The 23,355-nt window shown below is 44.9% G+C and overlaps 1 protein-coding gene across 1 annotated transcript in view; it reads right to left on the bottom strand.

The window, feature by feature from the left end:
• LOC115852690 (EF-hand calcium-binding domain-containing protein 6-like) overlaps positions 1–22,379 on the bottom strand; it is an 89,120-nt gene extending 66,741 nt beyond the window's left edge. The window contains exons 1-2 of the mRNA XM_070046462.1: positions 22,244–22,379; positions 20,931–21,138 (exon numbers count right to left, since the gene is read on the bottom strand). The gene's annotated coding sequence lies outside the window, so the exon portion shown is untranslated. The remainder of the gene's footprint in view (positions 1–20,930; positions 21,139–22,243) is intronic.
• Positions 22,380–23,355: the final 976 nt, after the last annotated feature.

The raw sequence follows: 23,355 nt of genomic DNA, 5'->3' as shown, positions 1-23,355 counted from the left end.
GCCTAAGAGACCTCTGGGACAACATTAAACGCAACAACAACATTTGCATTATAGGGGTCCCAGAAGGAGAAGAGAGAGAGAAAGGACCCGAGAAAATATTTGAAGAGATTATAGTCAAAAACTTCCCTAACATGGGAAAGGAAACAGCCACCCAAGTCCAGGAAGCACAGAGAGTCCCAGGCAGGATAAACCCAAGGAGAAACGCACCGAGACACATAGTAATCAAATTGACAAAAATTAAAGACAAAGAAAAATTATTGAAAGCAGCAAGGGAAAAATGACATACAAGGACAACAACATACAAGGCAAATCCCATAAGGTTAACAGCTGATTTCTCAGTAGAAACTCTACAAGCCAGAAGGGAGTGGCATGATATATTTAAAGTGATGAAAGGGAAGAACCTACAACCAAGATTACTCTACCCGGCAAGGATCTCATTCAGATTCGACAGAGAAATCAAAAGCTTTACAGAAAAGCTAAGAGAATTCAGCACCACGAAAGCAGCTCTACAACAAATGCTAAAGGAACTTCTCTAAGTGGGAAACACAAGAGAAGAAAAGGACCTACAAAAACAAACCCATAACAATTAAGAAAATGGTAATAGGAACATATATATCAAGAAGTACCCTAAAGATGAATAGATTAAATGCTCCAACCAAAAGACATAGGCTCACTGAATGGATACAAAAACAAGACCCATATATATGCTGTCTACAAGAGACCCACTTCAGACCTAGAGACACATACAGACTGAAAGTGAGGGGATGGAAAAAGATATTCCATGCAAATGGAAATCAAAAGAAAGCTGGAGTAGCAATACTCAGATAAAATAGACTTTAAAATAAAGACTGTTACAAGAGACAAGGAAGGATACTACATAATGATCAAGGGATCAATCCAAGAAGAAGATGTAACAATTATATATGCACCCAACATAGGAGCACCTCAATGCATAAGGCAACTGCTAAAGGCTATAAAAGAGGAAATCGACAGTAACACAATAATAGTGGGGGACTTTAACACCTCACTTACACCAATGGACAGAGCATCCAAACAGAAAATTAATAAGGAAACACAAGCTTTAAATGACACAATAGACCAGACAGATTTAATTGACATTTATAGGACATTCCATCCAAAAACAGCAGATTACACTTTCTTCTCAAGTGCGCATGGAACATTCTCCAGGATAGATCACATCTTGGGTCACAAATCAAGCCTCAGTAAATTTAGGAAAACTGAAATCATATCAAGCAACTTTTCTGACCACAACACTATGAGATTAGAAATCAATTACAGGGAAAAAAACGTAAAAAACACAAACACATGCAGACTAAACAATACGTTACTAAATAACCAAGAGATCACTGAAAACATCAAAGAGGAAATCAAAAAATAGCTAGAGACAAATGAAAACGAAAACACAATGATCCAAAATCTATGGGATGCAGCAAAAGCAGTTCTAAGAGGGAAGTTTATAGCTACACAAGCCTACCTCAAGAAACAAGAAAAATCTCAAATAAACAATCTAAACTTACACCTAAAAGAACTAGAGAAAGAAAAACAAACAAAACCCAAAGTTAGCAGAAGGAAAGAAATCATAAAGATCAAAGCAGAAATAAATGAAATAGAAACAAAACAATAGCAAAGATCAATAAAACTAAAAGCTGGTTCTTTGAGAAGGTAAACAAAATTGATAAACCATTAGCCAGACTCATCAAGAAAAACAAGGAGAGGACTCAAATCAATAAAATTAGAAATGTAAAAGGAGAAGTTATGACACCGCAGAAATACAAAGCATCCTAAGAGACTATTACAAGCAACTCTATGCCAATGAAATGGACAACCTGGAAGAAATGGATGAAATGGAAGGTATAACCTTCCAAGACTGAACCAGGAAGAAAGAGAAAATATGAACAGACCAACCACAAGTAATGAAATTGAAACTGTGATTAAAAATCTTCTAACAAACAAAAGTCCAGGACCAGATGGCTTCACAGGTGAATTCTATCAACCATTTAGAGAAGAGCTAACACCCATCCTTCTCAAACTCTTCCAAAAAACTGCAGAGAAAGGAACACTCCCAAACTCATTCTATGAGGCCACCATCACCCTGATACCAAAACCAAAGATACTACAAAAAAAGAAAATTACAGACCAATATCACTCATGAATATAGACGAAAAAATCCTCAATAAAATACTTGCAAACAGAATCCAACAACACATTAAAAGGGTCATACACCATGATTAAGTGGGATTTATCCCAAGGATGCAAGGATTCTTCAATATACGCAAATCAATCAATGTGATACACCATATTCACAAATTGAAGAAGAAAAACCATATGATCACCTCAATAGATGCAGGAAAAGCTTTTGACAAAATTCAACACCCACTTGTGATAAAAACTCTCCAGAAAGTGGGCATAGAGGGAGCCTACCTCAACATAATAAAGGCCATATATGACAAACCCAGAGCAAACATCATTCTCAATGGTGAAAAACTGAAAGTATTTCCTCTAAGATCAGGAACAAGACAAGGTTGTCCACTCTCACCACTTTTATTCAACATAGGTTTGGAAGTCCTAGCCATAGCTATCAGAGAAGAAAAAGAAATAAAAGGAATACAAATTGGAAAAGAAGAAGTAAAACTGTCACTGTTCGCAGATGACATGATATTATACATAGAGAATCCTAAAGATGCCACCAGAAAACCAGTAAAGCTAATCAATGAATTTGGTAAAGTTGCAGGATCCAAAATCAATGCACAGAAATCTCTTGCATTCCTATACACTAATGATGAAAAATCTGAAAGAGAAATTAAGGAAACACTCCCACTTACCACTGCAACAAAGAGAATAAAATACCTAGGAATAAACCTAACTAGGGAGACAAAAGACCTGTATGCAGAAAACTATAAGACACTGATGAAAGAAATTAAAGATGATACAAACAGATGGAGAGATATATACCATGTTCTTGGATTGGAAGAATCAATACTGTGAATATACTGTGATTATACTACCGAAAGCAATCTACAGATTCAATGCAATCCCTATCAAATTACCAATGGCATCTTTTACAGAACTAGAACAAAAAATCTTAAAATTTGTATGGAGACACAAAAGACCCCGAACAGCCAAAGCGGTCTTGAGGGAAAAAAATGGAGCTGGAGGAATCAGACTCCCTGACTTCAGACTATACTACAAAGCTACAGTAATCAAGACAATATGGTACTGGCACAAAAACAGAAACATAGATCAATGGAATGGGATAGAAAGCCCAGAGATAAACCCATGCAACCATGGTCAACTAATCTATGACAAAGCAGTCAAGGATATACAATGGAGAAAAGACAGTCTCTTCAATAAGTGGTGCTGGGAAAACTGGACAGCTATATGTAAAAGAATGAAATTAGAACACTCCCTAACACCATACACAAAAATAAACTCAAAATGGATTAAAGACCTAAATGTAAGGCCAGACACTATCAAACTCTTAGAGGAAAACATAGGCAGAACGCTCTATGACATAAATCACAGCAAGATCTTTTTTGATCCACCTCCTAGAGTAATGGAAATAAAACCAAAAATAAACAAATGGGACCTAATGGAACTTAAAAGTTTTTGCACCGCAAAGGAAACTACAAACAAGATGAAAAGACAACCCTCAGAGTGGGAGAAAATATTTGCAAACAAATCAACAGACAAAGGATTAATCTCCAAAATATAAAAACAAACAACCAAATCCAAAAATGGGCAGAAGACCTAAATAGACATTTCTCCAAAGAAGACATACAGATGGCCAAGAAGCACATGAAAAGCTGCTCAACATCACTAATTATTAGAGAAATGCAAATCAAAACTACAATGAGGTATCACCTCACACCAGTTAGAATGGGCATCATCAGAAAATCTACAAACAACAAATGCTGGAGAGGGTGTGGAGAATAGGGAACGCTCTTGCACTGTTGGTGGGAATGTATATTGACACAGCCACTATGGAGAACAGTATAGAGGTTCCTTAAAAAACTAAAAATAGGGGCTTCCCTGGTGGCGCAGTGGTTGAGAGTCCGCCTGCCGATGCAGGGGACACGGGTTCGTGCCCTGGTCCGGGAAGATCCCACATGCCGCGGAGCGGCTAGGCCCGTGAGCCATGGCCGCTGAGCCTGCGCGTCCAGAGCCTGTGCTCCGCAGCGGGAGAGGCCACAACGGTGGAGGGCCCGCGTACCGCAAAACAAAACAAAACAAACAAACAAAAAACTAAAAATAGAATTACCATATGACCCATCAATCCCACTACTGGGTATATACCCAGAGAAAACCATAATTCAAAAAGACGCCCCAATATTCACTGCAGCACTATTTACAATAGCCAGGTCATGGAAGCAACCTAAATGCCCATCGACAGACAAATGGATAAAGAAGATGTGGTACATATATACAATGGAATATCAGCCATAAAAAGGAACGAAACTGGGTCATTTGTAGAGACGTGGATGGATCTAGAGACTGTCATACGGAGTGTAGTAAGTCAGAAAGAGAAAAACAAATATCGTATATTAACGCATATATGTGGAGCCTAGAAAAATGGTACACATGAACCGGTTTGCAGGGCAGAAATAGAGACACAGATGTAGAGAACAGACGTATGGACACCAAGGGGGAAAAGTGGCCGGGGGGGTGGGGGTGGTGTGATAAACTGGGAGATTGGGATTGACATGTATACACTGATGTGTATAAAATGGATGACTAATAAGAACCTGCTGTATAAAAAAAATTAAAAATTAAAAAAAAAAGAACCTTCTGTATAGGGCTTCCCTGGTTGCACAATGGTTAAGAATCCACCTGCCAATGCAGGGGATGTGGGTTCGAGCCCTGGTCCAGGAAGATCCCACATGCCGTGGAGCAACTAATTCCATGTTCCACAACTACTGAGCCTGCGCTATAGAGCCCACGAGCCACAACTACTGAAGCTCACGCACCTAGAGCCCATGTTCCGCAACAAGAGAAGCCCGTACACCACAAGGAAGACATAAATAAATCAATCTACTTCTTTTCTTAAAAAAAAAACAAAAAAAGAACCTGCTGTATAAAAAAATTAATAAAATAAAATTAAAAAAAGAACTGAAACTATAAAATTCTTAGGAGAAAACAGAGGTGTAAATCTTTGTGATTTGAGATTATGTGATAGTATCTTAGATATGACATCACAAATACAAGCAACCAAAGAAGGAATGTTAATTGGACTTCATCAAAATTAAAATTTTTGTGCTTCAAAGGACACTATCAAGAAAGTGAAAAGACAATCCACAGAATGGAATCAATTATTTGTCAATCATATATCTGATAAGAATCTAATATGTAGAACATATCAAGAACCCTTTCAACTCAATAATAAAAAGGCAAATAACCCAATTTAACAATGGGCAAAGGATCTGAACAGACACTCCTCCCAAGAAGATATACAAATGGCCAGCAAGTGTATGAAAAAACACTCAGCATCATAAGTCATTAGGAAAATATAAATCAGAACACAATAAGCTACCATTTTGCAGCCACTACGATGGCTATAATCAAAGTAACAAACAATAACAAGTATTGGCGAGGATGTAATGCTACTGGAACCCTCATACATTGCTGGTAGGAATGTAAAATGGTTCAGCTGCTTTGGAAATAGGTTGTCAGTATCTCAAAAAGTTAAACATAGAGTTAGCATATGACCCAGCAATTTTACTCCCAGGTATATAGTCAAGGGAACTGAAAATCTATGTCCGCACAAAAACTTGTACATAAATGTTCATAGCAGCGTACCCACAACAGCCAAAAAGTGGAGACAACCCAAAGGTCCATCAACTGGTAAATGGGTCAGTCTATTCATTCATGGACTATATGTAATTCAGCCATAAAAAGGAATGAAACACTGATTCGTGCTACAATAAAAGTGAATCTTGAAAATATTAGGCTAAGGCAGACCCAAAAGACCATATACTATATGATTCAATTGATATAAAACATGCAGAATAAGTAAATCTATAGAAACGGAAAGTAGGTTAGTGGTTACCAGGGGCTAAAGGAAGGGGGAAATGGGACTGCTAACGGGTATGCGGTTTCTTTGGGGGTGACAAAAGTCAGGTAGTGGTGATGGTCACACAACTTTGTGAATATACTAAAAGCCAGGAAATTGTATACTTTAAAAGGATTCATTTTATGGTATGTGAATTACATCAGAATTAGAAAGAAAAAGGAGGAGGAGGGGAAGAGGGAGCAGCGCTTGGTGGGCAGAGAGAAGCTGCTCCCATGGACGCCTCTGGCATGGGGGGTGCCTTCTCAATAATTTTTAAGGTAATATGTTTACTTGATGGTTATTGAGAATGCGATTAAAAGACCTTAGAGGAAGCAAGGCCAAAGCCGGACACAAAACCAGATGCCTCCCAGAGACAGTCCCGGGGGATGTCCTTGTTTATCTTGGGCGCTGTGGGTCTCACCCAGGCTCACGCCCCCACTGTTAGAGCGAAGCTGGCCGTGCTCCCATGCCTGCCAGCAGAAGGCCCTGGCGCTCAGTGGTCACCACGTTATTACATGCAATTATGAATTTATGACTCATGGATTCTGCCGGTCTGTGGCTTATTGGCATTTCAAAAATCAGGGCAGATTTTCTGCTCATTCCTTTCTGGCCGCTCTCAGCATCAGAGCAAGAAACAAAACTCTCCCTTGCCTCAAGTGAATCAGGAAGCCTAAGTTCCAGCTCTACAGGGAAGTTTTACAGCCATCAATTGTCTGAGGCTCCTAACTTGGCTATCCTTCCCAGCAAAAAAAAAAAAAAAAAAAAAATCCCTACTGGGCTTCACATTTAAACGCAAGTGTGTAATGAATAATATTCGAAAACAGTTGGATGTGCATGGCACTATACGAGTATAGGAAATCAGGCTAGGCAACACCTCTAAAGCACTTGATCTGAAGAATCTCAAGTTTACAGGGTTGAAGAAATGAATCCGAATTTTTTCATGTATAGGAAATCCACATTGGCCAGTGCTCTGCTTCCCTCTCTTCGGGCAGCCCTGACTACCTGGCACGGTATCAGTCTGGACCTGTCTTATCTGCCACCATCCGTTGGCAGGTCCCTGTGGGCTGATGCCATGTGAGGCTGAGAACATCATCCAGAGTGCCAGATACATCCTTCTTCAACTAGGTACATTTAACTGAACTGAAACCTAGAATCACAACATAGGTAAATTTCCAGAAGAACGTGGCTTGGTACATGTTCATACAGTCAAAAAGTGTTTATTAATCTCCTTCTAGAAGCTTGGGGGTCAATGAACAAAACTGGCACAATCATGGACCTCATGGACCTTATATTCTAGTAATAGAAGACATACAGTAAATTAAGTAAATTATACACATGCGTAAGGGCTATGGAGGTAAATGGGGCGGAGGAGGAAAACAGGTGACATTGAGCAGAGATCTGAAGGGAACCAGAAGGGGAACAATGCCGCGAGGAGGACAAAGAGGCAGCAGGAGGCTAGGTGGAGGAAAACCACATGGGTCCCCGTGAGCCTTAGGCTGTGAGTGATGTGTGAAGCCGCTGGAGGGTTTTGTACAGAGAAGAGGGTTACACAAAGGGTTATGACCTGGACTTTGCATTTAAAGGAGCCCTCTGGCTGTATGTCAAGAATAGATCTACATTTGGGGAGGGAGGGAGATGCAAGAGGGAAGAGATATGGGGATATATGTATATGTATAGCTGATTCACTTTGCTATAAAGCAGAAACTAACACACAATTGTAAAGCAATTATACTCCAATAAAGATGTTAAAATACAAAGATCTACAGAGGCAAGAGAGGAAGCAGGAAGTCCAGTTACAAGTCTACTGCAATCATCCACGCAAGAGAAGCTGTGGCTTGGACCAGGGTGCTTTTGGAGAAAGTGTTGAAAAATGATCAGATTCCAGACACATTCTGAAGGAACAGCCAATGTATTTCCTTACAGACGTGACCTGGCAGGCAAGAAAAAGGCGGGATTGAACGGCTATTAACTGAGATGGGAGAGACCGTAGGTAGGTCAGGTGTGGAGGAGAAGATCAAGAATTCCTTCTGGACATATTACAGTTGAGATGCTTATTCAATAGCCCAATAGCCCTACTGAATAGGCAGTTGGATGTATGAGGGACGAAGACAGAAGTTTGGGGATTGTCAGCAAACAATGTATATAAAGGCATGATATCAGATCAGCCCACCAGAAAAGTAGGTGTAAAAAGAGAAGAGCTGTCAGGGCCGAGCCTTGGGGTATGCCGACATTCAGAGCTCAGGGAGATGAGGAAGAACTGGCACAGGCGACTGAGGGAGAGTGACCAGTGAGAGAGGAGAAAAACCAGGGGACTCGAGTGTCCAGGAAACCAAGTGAAGAAAGTGTGTCAAGGAGGAGGGGGTGATGTTGTGTGTCAAAGGTGACAGGGGTAATCACGTAAGATGAGGACCAAGAACTGCCCTTTGGATTAAGCCAGCTGGGAACCACCCATGACCCTAATAGTAGCCATACTGGTGGAACTGGGTGGTTAGGAGGAAGCCTGTCTAAGTGAGTTCAGATAAACTCAGAGAGGAGTCAGTGACAGCAGATAGAGATGCCTGTTTCAAGGAACTCTGCTGTAAAGCAGAAGGGTGGGAACTGGAGGAGGGATGGGGTCAGGAGAAAACCGTCCTTAACACAGGAGAATCAGTAGCACGTCTGGATACTCGCGATCGCGACCCAGCCTCAGGGCCAAGAGGGATGAAGCGGGAGAGAAGGGAGAGAATGGCTGGTTCCCATAGGTTTGCCTGCGGAGACAGGGTCTCCTCTCGTGGCCAAGCCTCCTCTAGGCGCGTGGACCGTTCACGCCTCATGACAAGGAGAAGAGAGAGCGTGTGAACGGATGTGTAGAGGAGGGCGTGTGGCAGTTCCCTTCTGCTGGTGTCTCTTTTCTCTGTGAAAGCTGGGTCATCAGCAGCAAGTGAGGACGGGGAAAGGACACGGAATGAAACCGTCGTCTGGAAGGGAAGGCAAGCAGGAGAAGCAGCAGCAGTGCCGGGAGTGCTGAGCCCCCCGAGGCCCGTGGACAGGAACTCACGGGCCAGTACTCGTGGCGGTGCCGCGTTTCTCCAGCCACATTCAGCTGCACGGCAAGGCCACTGAGCTGGGTTTACCTGGGGTCAGAGTTTTGAAGAGCACATGTGATACGGCAAGGTGAGGGCATGTGCAAGGGACGCGATGACATGGCACAGAGGGCTCAGAAGGAGCACCAAGGATGGCGAGGATGATCGTGTACGTGAGGTAACTGGACCAGACTGAAGAAGAGACAAGGGACTCAGCTTAGGAAGAATTTTAAGAAGGGAAAAAAATGATTCAAATCCAATTAGCATTTAAGAGGGACTTACTTTGAACCAGGAAATGTGCTTAAGATTGATGAAAAACTCATTTAACCCTTCCCAGGCCCAATCACTTACTGCTCTTCCCGTTTCATAGCTGAGGAAACGGGTGCTCAGAGCAGGCAAGCAATTTGCCCAGGAGCACAGTGCTAAACCCCGAGCTGGGTCCAGAGTCAGGCTCTTCCCAGGTATCAAGTTTGCATGGCTGTCAACAGCCAAGGCTTTCCTGCTGCTTTTTGCAAAATTCACAAGTTCCTTGAAGGCAGTGGCGAGTCTCTGGCACCCCCATTGCTGCCTGCACGGCTAAGGTTCTGGTCTCCTGCCTGACCTGCTCTCCAAGCACGGGGGCGGGGGGATCCTCTGTAACTGCGTTCCTCGTTGTGGTTATTGCTGATGCAGTTAACCACTTTATTTTATCCATAAATTCCCTTCCTAATAACAATAAGGCATGCCAGGGCTTTGGCCTCATGCCTTATTGCACCACCTGAGGAGTGAGATAATCACCCAGAAATGTACTGCCTGTTGTGCATTTTATTACTTGAATACAAAGAGATTCAATTCAAGAAACACTTAGTTGAAGACAGCACACACACAAAAAAATAGTAATCATATGAAAAGTAATGCCTCCTAATGCTACTGAGTACACTGCAGGGAATAAGCCTCTTCCAGTGGGAGAACGGTCTGGATGACCCGTTGGGTCTTCTCCAGTTCTAATTTCTACCAACTGCAGGGTCATAAAAGCTAGTGAGACTTCAATTACAATACAAATACTCGGAAAAGCCAAATCTGGATCACTCTGAAAACGGAGCCTATGTGGATGTTATACCTAAACGTTCTTGGTGTAAGCATTTTCCAACCAACTCTGCTCTCAACCACTCACTCTTCAGCGAATGCTGCAGGCCACACACTGGCGAGAGTAGAGGAACAGAAAGAGAAGTATGGCCCACCCAGCCCCCAGGAGTTCAAGACCTAACTTGGGATGTAAAGAAAATGGCACGTTTTAAAAGAACAGGAACAAGGTATCCCCACAGGACATCTAACTACCCTGACGTAGCTTACAGAAACTCAGTGACACCTGTCTTCCTAGAGTTGATGAGAGTTGAAGTGCATCACCCCATCGCAGGGGTTACGCTAAAGACTTTGCCCAAGAGATGTCCTCATCAGTTCATCTCAAGAGGACAGGAGCTATTATTCCATTTTTAGATTCCTCAAGCAGACATAACATGGTTTTCTATTGTTACGAAAACCATTATTTTCTACATGCATTTATTTTCTATTTAAAAGAATTAGTTTTGGGAACTTCCCTGGTGGCACAGTGGTTAAGAATCCACCTGCCAATGCAAGGGACACGGGTTCGAGCCCTGGTCTGGGAAGATCCCACATGCCGCGGAGCAACTAAGCCCGTGCACCACAACTACTGAGCCTGTGCTCTAGAGCCCATGAGCCACAACTACTGAGCCCGACTGCCACAACTACTGAAGCCCATGTGCCTAGAGCCCATGCTCTGCAACAAGAGAAGCCACCGCAATGAGAAGCCCGTGCACCGCAACAAAGAGTAGCCCCCGCTCTCCGCAACTAGAGAAAGCCCGCACACAGCAATGAAGATCAAACAAAGCCAAAAAATAAATAATTAAAAAAATTTTTTAAAAGGCTATTGAAGCAGACATGCAGCTTTGAAACAGTGGTTCTTAAAATGTGGTCCCTGAACCAGCAATATCAACATCACCTGGGACCTTTCTAGAAATGCAAATTCTCAGGCTCCAACCCAGACCAACCAACCTGAAACTCTGGGGTGGTGGCCCAGCCATCTGTGTTTTAACAAGCTGGGACCACTGCTTTAGAAGAAGCTGAAGTTGATTTCTAAGTACAAGTCTACAGTTTTTAAGGAGGCTCATGTGTAAAGTTCCCGGCTTGATATCAAAATGAAGCTAAAAGACCAGCACACGTGGCATTTAGGTGATTCTAGTAGCGTCACCTCGCAATAACCCATTTTGCTGGCCACTGGTTCATCATCAACCTTGTGAGTTAGACACCATTATCCACATGTTTAGAGGTGGAGAAATGAAACACCACAGGGAAAAGCCAAATTTACTCATGAGGCCAAGACCCAAAGTCGCCTGAATTTAATCCTAGGCTTTTTGCCCAACTGTGCTAGGGGTCTGCACTCACCCAGGTACACGTGAGGGGTCTGTGTGCATGCTCACATCGACACATGGATAAGAACAATGAAATCTGCACACATTAATAGAGTCGTAAGAAAACCTGTCAATTCTCAAGAATGGATGCCTCGCACTTGCAGAACAGTCTAACAATTCTGCAACCTACTCAAAATAACATGTAGAAAATTAAAAGCGAGTCATCTACATACATATGTAATCAAATATTAGGATTCCGGGGCTCCTGACACCAGCATGTGAAGCCCAGTCCGCCTCCCCCGTCTCGGTCTCACACTCCCTTAAGATCTTAGAATGGGCTGGCAACCCCTCATTTACTGACCTAAACATCGGAATTATAAGAATGCAAGTTGATTTACAACTATATTCCAAATGATAGGGTATCATAGAAAACAATTTAGCCAGTCATCTGAATTCAATTTAGCGGAAAGATCCCTGGTTATAAACCAACCTTTTCCCCAGCCGGTGGCCCCTGGCACCTGAGCCCCGGCCTTCCTGCACCCAGGGTCTCCCCGCCGTCAGGGTCTCCTCAAACCCCCAGGCAGGCTCCCACCTTCCTCCCGAACCGCGTTTTCCCAAATACCTTCTCTTGCAGCATAAATTTCAAGTCCAGCCACAGGCACTACAAGGCCCACCCACACCAGCTCAGAAATCAAACTCCAAATAAAACAAGCCTCTCGAAGTCTGACCTGCTGACTATTTATCACTATTATAAATAACGATATAGAATACGTCAAAACAGAAAGACATGTTTAGCACAATGTTAAGAGAAAAGGTACAGTGAGGTATACGCTATAAACATGATATAAAAACGTATTTCCACAGGAGGCCAGGGTCTACAGGGCCTCATCTTGCAGACAAAAACAGCTATGCTGGGCTGCTGCGGACACTGAGCTTTACTTTAAATGTTCTCTAATAAACGTATCACAGCACGTTAGATATAACATGCCTGCCGGGGCCTACCCGGCAGCATGTGACCCGGCTCCTGCCTTCGCCACGCTCCCCACCTGCTTCCCACGGCCCCATGGGCCCCTCTGCCCAGATCCTCTCCTCCCCCAACTCCTCCCCCAGCTGACTCCTCTCACCGCCTGATCCACATGTGGCCATGGCCTCCTTAGAGACAGCGCCCTGCTTGCCTTGCCTACATCCTCCTGGTAGAGTCTCTCATCACAGCCTGTCCTTCCCCTGCACTGCACTCACCTCAATGAGTAATTATACTTTCATTTGGGAAACTATACACTAGATTATAGGCTCCATGAAATAAAAGTGTTTTTGCACTACTGTACCCCCTGCCCCAGAGCACCCAGTATCACTGGAGCTCCAAAAGCATTTATCAAATTAATCACAGCCCCGTCTTTCAAACAGCACTCTCCTCCAAAAACGTGCGCGCGCACACACACACACACCCTGCCACTCCTTGGTCTTGTTTAGGATCGTCACGCTCTTTCCCACCATCCAAGGTAGAAGCCTCGGCATCATCTGTGATTTCTCACTCTCATACCCTGTGCCAAGAACTAGTGACCAGGGTCAAAGGTTTTCTTAATTAACACCCATGACCCTCATGATTGTTTGATGTCTGTGTTCCCTGTTAGACCATCAGTGGCGCGAGAGCAAGGAGCACATCTGATGATGGTGGCCCAAAAAATAATGCTTACTGCGTTTAACTGAATTGAGTGTTGTGGTTTGGGGATCGTTTATTATCAGCATGAACTCCTTGATGCTCCGGAACACAGATCCTGAAGAAAAGGCTTATCCTGTTTTGCCTGTAACACGCCTTCTCTATCATGGACACAGAAGTCTAGTTTCAGAAACTGCCTCAGAAATTCACTCCTGCCTAATGAATATTTTCAGACTCACCACCACACCTAATGTGATGACAGATACAGCAACAGGCAACAGAAAAACAAGCTGCGTCAGAGAAACTGACCACACGTCAGCTGTCAAGCAGCTGTTCCCAGCTCAGACATGGTTTCACCGGCAGCCTTTTAAAATGTAATCCACGGAAACGACCGCATCCTCCCGGCTCCTGTGAGCAGACCAGGAGTGTCGAATGTGTCCTATTTATAGTGCAGCCGGGCCCCAGCAAGTCCTTGGATGCTGGCAAAGGGAAGATGAGACGGTTTCCCAGCTCGAGTTCCGTAACGGAAAGTCGTGGGGCTGCCGCCACCTACAGCCAGACACGTGGACCTGCACTGTCCAGAGAGCCCTGCGGGCCTGGCGGAAGCATCTTCCGAGTTCACCGTGGCCAGCTAACACCTGTGGTCACGTGCAGCACCAAACGAAGGCCATTCGACTTTAAAATTTATAAGCCGATGTTTGTTGATACGATATGTAAGTTCCTAGAGGACAACTGTGGCACAAGAATCAGCACTGAGCACACGCCTGCTGCGTGAACAACTGAAACAAACGGGATGGAAGTGATCGTGGTATCACCACCACTTTCTGAGCACCTTTGTCTCGAAGCCTGAGCCCAGCACCACACAGTGAACTCGCCAGGTTCCTCTGACCCGGCTGCTGACACAGGCGCTGGGGAGAGAGGAGCGCTTGCCTGGCCTTGGCTCTGCTCCACGTGGTGCTGGCGGCGGTGGCACTATCTGTTTTGGAGCTGTTTTGTTTCACTGCCTTCAAGATAAACTATTTCTGAATTTGTGAATTCTGAAAAGTAAGAGAGCAGTGGGGTTAGATGGATTTTCTTATTCAGCTTATCAAGCCATAGGAACAGAGCCCTCGGGTCTGCAAAATAATCCGATCTTGCGAGTTACTGGAAAATTGTGTCCAAAACCTTGGGCGGGTCCTTCATGTGAATTTCACACCAAATCTTAGGTTTCTCAGGTAGAAGTATTTTATGTCAACACAATGAGCACCACTTCTCTTCCCATAACTCAAACACACACACACACCACACACACACACACACACACACACACACTGCACACACACACTGCACACACACACCACACACAGACACCACACACACACCGCACACACACCACACACCGCACACACACAAACCACACACACACCACACACACACACACCACACACACACACCGCACACACACACCACACACACAAACCACACACATACCACACACACACACCCCGCACACACACACCACACACACACACCACACACCATACACACACACACCACACACACCACACACACACACACCACACACACCACACACACACACCACACACACACCACACACACCACACACCGCACACACTCCGCACACACACACATACCACACACACCACAAACACATGCATACACACATACATACATACATACACACACACATCACACACACACACCACACCACAATCTCACACACACACCACTGTGGTTCCCTCCATTTTCCTCACATCAGCCAGAACAATCATTTTAAAATACTGATCTCCTCGCGTTACTTCCTTGCTTTAAAAACTCCAATTGCTTCCTATTGCCCTTAGAAAACTAGGACCAGAGTCTTTAACCGTGTCACAGGCCTGCTTCTTTCTCCACGACTCTGGCCGCCGGCGCGCCTTCTAAGCAGTCAGCAAGCGCTGTCAATGTTACTTGCACAACACGTCTTACCGCGACCCCCTGCCCTCTCCATCCCTCAGGCCACTGCCCACGCTCGTCCTCACCCATCTGGATTCCAGAAAGAGCCCCTTAGATGCACCCAGGTCTCCAACTCCTTTCTGCTCCATCCTCCTCTGTTGCCAGGATTTATCTTTCTAAAGCACAGATACAGTTACATTACTCCCTGGCTTAAAAAACGTGCAAGGCAAAACTACACACGTGTTAAAATTTCACAGGACTGTGCACCAAGAAATGAAATGAGTGCCTGTCAAAACCGGTGAAATCTTAATAAAGTCTCTATTTGTTACTAGCACTGTAGCAAAGACAGCGTCCTGGTTTGCTAAGTGTGCTACGGTTATTCCGTAAGATGCTACCACTGGGGGAAGCTGGGGGCACACGGGAACTCCCTGTACTGATTCTGCAACTTTTTTGTGAATCTACATTGCTTTTAATTTAAAAAAAAAAAGCCAACCAAAAACATGTACTTGCACTACTTCTCCAGGGTGTACAGACTGAAATCAAGCTTCTAACTGTGGGATGTAAGATCATTCACATCATTACTAACCTGGCCCCAGGAGGCTCTTCCAGACACACAGCTCCGTGCCTGCTGCATTTTTACACAGAATCTGAATGAATATACCATGTAGTCCCTCCCCTCTGAGTACGGGTTCATGCTTTTTCCTCCTCTGCCACCACACTCCAATTCATCTTTCAAGACTAAGGGTAGAGCCCCTCCTTCATGAGGCCTTCCTATCCTCCTTAAAACTAATCATGCCTTATATCTGGAAAAGGCGAAAGCTCTAATTCAAAGAGATACATGCACCCCAATGTTTACTGCTGCACTATTTACAACAGCCAAGACATGGAAACAACCTAAATGCCCATCGACAGATGAATTGATAAAGAAGATGTGGTACATATATTTATACAGTGGCATACTACTCAGCCATAAAAAAGAATGAAATTATGCCATTTGCAGCAACATGGATGGATCTAGAGATTATCATACTAAGTGAAGTAAGTCAGACAGAGGAAGACAAATAGCATATGATATCACTTTTATGTGGAATCTTTAAAAAATGACACAAATAAACTTATTTACAAAACAGAAATAGACTCAAAACAGACATAAAAAACAAACTTATGGTTACCAAAGGGGAAATGGGGGAGGGATAAATTAGGAGTTTGGGATTAGCAAATACAAACTACTATATATGAAATAAACAACAAGTTCCTACTGTATAGCACAGGGAACTATATTCAATATCTTGTAATAACCTGTAACAGAAAAGAATCTGGGGACTTCCCTGGTGGCACAGTGGTTAAGAATCCACCTGCCGGGGCTTCCCTGATGGTGCAGTGGTTGAGAGTCCGCCTGCTGATTCAGGGGACACGGGTTTGTGCCCTGGTCCGGGAGGATCCCACATGCCACGGAGCGTCTGGACCCGTGAGCCATGGCCGCTGAGCCTGTGCGTCCAGAGCCTGTGCTCCGCAACGGGAGAGGCCACAGCAGAATCCACCTGCCAACACAGGAGACGTGGGCTCGAGCCCTGGTCCGGGAAGATCCCACATGCTGAGGAGCAACTAAGCCTGTGTGCCACAACTACTGAGCCCGCGTGCCACAACTACCGAAGTCTGCGCACCTAGAGCCCGTGCTCCGCAACAAGAGAAGCCACCGCAATGAGAAGTCTGCGCACTGCAACAAAGAGTAGGCCCCGCTCGCCGCAACTAGAGAAAGCCCGCACGCAGCAACAAAGACCCAACACAGCCAAAAATAAATAAATAAATAAATTTATTTTTAAAAAAAGAATCTGAAAAAGAATATACATATATATGTGTAATTGAATCACTTTGCTGTATACCTGAAACTAACACAACATTGTTAATCAACTACACTTCAATTAAAAATAATAAAATTAAAATTAGGGCTTCCCTGGTGGCACAGTGGTTGAGGGTCCGCCTGCCGATGCAGGGGACGCGGGTTCGTGCCCCGGTCCGGGAGGATCCCACGTGCTGCGGAGTGGCTGGCCCGTGGGCCATGGCCGCTGGGCCCGCGCGTCCGGAGCCTGTGCTCCGCGACAGGAGAGGCCGCAGCAGTGAGAGGCCCACATACCGCAAAAAAAAAAAAAAAATTAAAATTAAATAAATAAAAATTTAAAAAAACTAATCATACCTTTACAGACAACTTGGTCTTATAGTTTTGCTTTGCCAATTGTTTTATTTAATAAAGAAAAGGACAGGGACTTCCCTGGTGGTCCAGTGGTTGAGACTCCGCGCTCCCAATGCAGGGGGGCCAGGTTTGATCCCTGATCAGGGAACTGGATTCCGCATGCCGCAACTAAAGGAGCCCGCATGCTGCAACTAAAGATCCTGCATGCCGCAACTAAGACCCAGCACAGCCAAATAAATAAATAATTTTTTTTTTTTTTAAAAAGAGAAGGACAAAAAGGTCAAAGGCACCCATATTTCCATGACCTTGCTAGGGGCCGGGGCACGTCAAGAATAAAGTATTAATACCTCCCAGTCCATCCCTCTAGTCCCACATCTAGCTTCACTTTGATTCTCTGCTTCCAGACCTTTCTCTCGGCTGTTTATCTGTGCGCCCTGCTAGTTAGTCAGTGAGCTCTTCCAGTGGAGAGAATCAGCTGCACTCATCTTCCTGTACTCAGCACCTACCATGGGGCCTGGCACGCAGGAAGCACTCTATTAATCTTTGTTCTCAATGGACCCCAGTTATCAACACCTAACAGTGCAAGGGTAAGGAGCGTGGGTTCATTTTACCCTTGATCTCGAAAGCCAAGCAATGTTCTGAGTATGAGCGAGGCACTGTGATGAGCCCTTTAGGTCACCCCTGGCTTTGCACCATCTTCAGTTTAGGTTTTCTATATAAAGAGAATTAATAAATACGATTATATCAAAACTTGTATGGTAAGGTAGAAAATAGCAAGGATAATAAAACCAATGCCCCCAAACAAGCACCGAGTCATAGACCATCAGAGGCACTTACTAACCACAGGCAAAAACATGATTAGAAGGCTATTCCACTGATATATTTGTTTTACTTGCCAGATAAGTATTGATGTCCAGTTTCTAACAGATGCTATTTATATCAGAATCATAACAAAAGTGCCATCCATCTGCCTTGGCATCCAGAGAAAACATAATTCAACATGACAGTAAGAAATGTGCACAGCCAAACAGAAATGGCATCAGAAGCAAAAACTGTTGGAACTGGTATCATGGGGGGAAAATTATCACTTGACAAAACTGGAAAAAGTTGCAAGCAACACAAAAAATGTTGGCAGCTACATCCAAATCCTTGAGAAAAATCTTCTCCTTGTCTATTCTGATATCAAATGGATGTTTGGCAGATTCTGGGGCACATACACTTTAAAGCTCCCTTTTTAGACCTTCGTACACTCACTCCCTCATTTACTGAGCATCTCTACTTTTGGACAGTGGAAAAAATAAAGGGCTTGGAGTCAAGAAGACACGGAGTCAAACTGGTCCCACTATCTACCAGGCAAACCTGCGAGTTAATTAACCTCCTCCTGACCCAGTTTCCTCAACTGCAAAATGGAGATAATATCTCTCTTTAAAGCACGTTATTCATAACCTGGAATCTAAGGACAAGGTACACATGTGTGCATTTTTAGATCTTCAAACTCTCAGAGGTTAAATGCCAAAGTGTGTGTGAGGTCATTCTTCTCGAGAGAGGATACATGGCTTCCACCAGGTTCTCAAGGGGCGAGTGACCCACGACGGTTCAGCGCCACACTCCGAAGGCTGTGCCAGGACTCAGATGATGCATCTAAAGAGCCTGACACACAGCAGGCTGTGCTCACTCCCGGACAGCTGTCCTTAACTTTAGGTCCTGGGAAGGCACAGAAACACGAATCAGCCAGAGCCCAGGGTCAAAGGCAGGGAGACCATTACGGTATAAGGCGTTGAGGGTCGTCTCCGGGTTTCATAGGACGAGGAAGAAAGGCAAACCAAAGTCTGTCCAGAAACACTCCAGCGGGAGAAAACAACAGGGTGGAGGCACCGGGCACATCAGGACAGTGACCTGACCATCACCGCAGTGTCCTCAATGCCTAGACAGGGCCTGGCATACAGCAAGTGCTCCATAAGTAACCGTTAAGTAAACAAATGACTGGGACCAACCCAGGGTCCAGGATAAGACCATTTACAAATTTCCAGGAGAAAAAACACAATTCAGAAGGTGTTCCTGAAAACTACTACTATTCAAAAAATTTTCATTTCCAAACTCCTACGCAAATACAATCATCCACATTCTCTCCCTTAACAGTGAGGACACACTGAGCCTACAGCCTGGTCACCCTGTAGTAAACCCGGCCACCCAGGGCTTGGTTATGAACCCCAGGAGAAATGTCCTTTAGATGGAGGCGTTAGAAATGCTTTCTTTTTTTTCCAAAGGAACTAAAATGCCTTATTTGCCTGGACAAAATGAATTCAATTGCTTTCTTTTTTTTTTCTTTTTAATTTTCTTCTCCTGGGTTCAAGAAGCTCACAGCTAATAAAACAAAAATGAAGCAGACTCACAAATATAGAGAACAAACTAGCGGTTACCAGTGGGGAGAGGGAAGGGGGGAGGGGCAATATAGAGCCGAGGGGAAAAAAGGGGTTATTATGGGATTATATGAACTCATGTGTGTGAAACTTTTGAAAACTATAAAGCACTACAGAATTTAAAGAATCTTTCATTCAATGAAAAACAAAAGAAGCTCACAGCTAAATTTGCAGCCCAACTATATTAACCATTACAGATGATCTGACTACTCTCTTTCCTCCTGAAGTTACTTTCCTATTTTACCATATTGTATATATTTTTAGAAGTCACCTCGAAGCCCAGTGGGACTTCTGGAGTACACACATATCTGAGAGTGTAAGAGCACTGGTCAAGAACACAGGCTCTGGGAATTCCCTGGAGGTTGGTGGTTAGGACTCTGCACTTTCACTGCCGAGGGCTCGGGTTCAATCCCTGGTCAGGGAACTAAGATCCTGCAGGCCGCACGGAGGGCCCAAAAAACAAAAATAAGAACACAGCCTCTGTCACCAGGCAGTCCTGACGCAGAAGCCACACGTCACCATCTATCAGCTTTGTTGTCCCTTAGCTTCTCTGCATCCCTGCTGTCTCATCTATGAAATGGAAATAATAACTGTATTTTTCATATGCAGGAAGTGAGCACTAAATTAAAAAGGTAATGTGAGGTCCCAAACTGTGCCTGGAACACGGTAAGTGCTCAATAAGTATTAGCCAGGCGGAGCAGTAGTAGTAGAGACAGTAAAACTGCAGAAAAACAGATGAAAAGATAACAATGGCGCCTGAAACAAATTAAACAAAATAGCAGTACAAGATTGCAACCGGAGAAAAAAGTGGAAAACGAGGCTCCTTCGTGCTCGAAGTGCTTCATGTTCATATGTTATTCATTCACAGAGTTTTCTCAAATGCTCCCTCCCTTTGCATCTCCTCTCCTAAATGGCGTGGATATCCTAGATAGCAGTGCGTTGAAGGTGAATTAATATTTAACTTGTACAAGTATTCAACCTACACAGTTGCACAGCCTAGACCTGGGGTATTCTTAGATAAGTATGCTGTACAAAAAAGGTCAGCTCACTAGTGGTATTTAAAGGAAGGAAGCAACTGTTAGCTTCTTGCCTCACTCACACCTTCTCATCTGTACTGTACAGCTTGTTTGTCAATCCTGGCAAGGGAAAGAGTCATCCAAGAAAAACTTCAGTGACCATCATGACCTACTAACCTTAAACATTCACTCGATACCTGTAAAGACGCTTTATTAAAGCGACTGTCTGGTTAACAGCCAACGGCGTCCCGCTGGATTCCTGCTCTGGGCGGGCGCCAGACTCCTGAGCACCCTCCTGGAGCTGGTTCTGTCTCCATGTGCCACTCAGCTGCAGGGGTCACAGCATGGGCGCTGTAGAGATCTCTGCACAGGAAGAGGTGGACAGCTGGAAAAGGTCAGGGAAACGGAAGACAAAATGGACAGCAAATTTAAAGTCTCATGTAAGCATTTCTTGACAAATATCTACAAGCACCTGCCATGAGCCAACAACTAAACTGATGGTATAAGGAAAGGGAGAGCACAGACAGCTGAAACAAATCCTTGCCCTCCTAAAGCTTCCAGTAAGGCTGAGTGGGAGACAAATATGTTCACGGAAAATCAAAATTCTTGCCTGATTCACTTTCGATTCCCCAGAACTTAGCCAAGTAAATGTTGAATTGAAGACAACGGATAAAAGAAAGAGATGAAGGAACAGCAGTATGTGAAAAGTCAAAAAAAAGTCTTTACAGCATTTCTGTAAGTCTACTCATTTAGGGGCACATAGAGCTTAAGAAACATTATTAAATTACTCCTCTCGAAAGTGAAGTAGGAGTCCTCTTAACAGGGGCAAGGCATCCTGAAAGGCAAAGATTTTCAGGAGAGAAGGAAAACGAAGTATGGGGTGATTTAACCTACAGTCTTAAAGAACCTCTGAAATTTCAGAGTGCTTCCAAACAACATTTCTGAGAGAGGCAGGGATAACTCGTGCGGCCTGAGGAAGAAGAATGTTCCAGAAAGACCAGAGATCCTGACATGCGACATAAGTGCTGAGTTTGAATTCTGGCTCTGCAACTTCCGGTTGTGTGATTTGGGGACAACCCCCTTCACCCCGTGGAATTCAAGCCCTCATCTATAAGGCAGAGTTTAAAATATTCGAAAGACTGCTGTGGGGACAGATGAAATAAGGGACATGAAGCATTTTGTAAATTGGAGCGATGTAACCCTCAGAGATGCAAGGAGGCAGATTCGCCATCTTCCTCGTTGCTTATAGTCGGTTTCCCCCACACAAATAATACGGTACTATTCACTGCAGTAGCCCCAGGGCCGACAACGGCTCCTGCCACAGGCAGGCGCGCCACACACGTGTGGAACTAGTAAACGGGTCACCAGCCCTATGCCACGGACGGGGAGCGGACGCTCCGCGTCCCGGGGCTGTGGGACTGCCTGAGCTGCCCGCCCGGGCCCTCCTCAGCCCCCCGGGCTCGCACGCACTCGCCGCCGCGCCGTCTTACCCCAGCCCCTTCTCAACCCTCCGCCTCGCTGGGCCCCTTCGGAGCGCCGACGCACTTCTAAGCGCGGACCCCAGGGCCCGAGGCCGCAGAAGCCCAGCCCACTCGGCGTCTCTAGGACGCTGTTGCCCGAGCGACGATGGCGCTCGCTGATTGGAGAACAAGTTTCCGCACCTGGCAAGAAGCGGAGCTCCTATTGGCCAAGTCGACTACGGAATTGGGGGGGCGGAGGGGTGAGCCCAAGCCTGCCGGTGGCTCCGCCCCCTCAGAAGAAACTTCCGCCGGAAATCCTTTCCCCCGGGCGCGGGAACTCGGTCGGAGTTCTGGTGGCCCGCGTTGTAGAAGCGTGTTTCTGTTAACGTGGCCTTCGCGCGAGCTGTCGGACGGGTCTCACAGAACCAATTCGAGCCGCGTGGCCACACAGGAGCCAGTCCCTTGCTGCGAAGCAGACTCCTCACTTGTAAAAACCGAGCTTACCCACTCAGGACCTGGTATCAGGATGAAGGGAGGAATGTATCTAAAGCCGCAACCGCGTGCTACGCCCTTTCTACATGTTAGCACTTAGGGCGATTGTGATCGTTGCATTAATTGGTGTGTCTGATTGTGTCCTGCTGGCCTCCTTCAGGAGACCTGGTGAAGGCAGAACAAGGTTGCTCTGCCAACCCCTGCATCCGCAGCCTGCTCGGGGCCACACGTAGATAGTTAAGTAGATAGTCATCAGGTAAGCCAATTCTTACCCACACTCGCAGGCTGAGTGGAAGCTCAGTAAGTCATTTCGATAATAATAGTGGCAATGACAGTAGTTGTCACTGGCCCTTCGGGAGCACGTCCCTTATCAGGCACCCAGCTAAGTACTTTACATGTCATTTAATCTTTTATCTTCGTAACAGCCCTATGAAGTAGGTACTATAGTTATTCCCGTTTTACAGATAGGAAACCGAGGCACAGAGAGGGTCCAAGGACACAGCTAGTCAACGGCAGACCAGGATTAGAACCCAGGCAGGCTAGGTCCCACGTCCTGCTCTTCATCACCGTCATACCACTCACGGTGGGAGAGAAGCAGTGGCCCAGAGGCTCAGCCTTGCCGAGGAATCCCCACCACTCGTTTCTGTCAG

Source organism: Globicephala melas, chromosome 10 (assembly GCF_963455315.2).
Source record: "Globicephala melas chromosome 10, mGloMel1.2, whole genome shotgun sequence".
Taxonomy (NCBI): Eukaryota; Metazoa; Chordata; class Mammalia; order Artiodactyla; family Delphinidae; genus Globicephala; species Globicephala melas.
The sequence above is the reverse complement of the archived record's forward strand: the minus strand, read 5'-3'. Positions and strand labels throughout refer to the sequence as shown.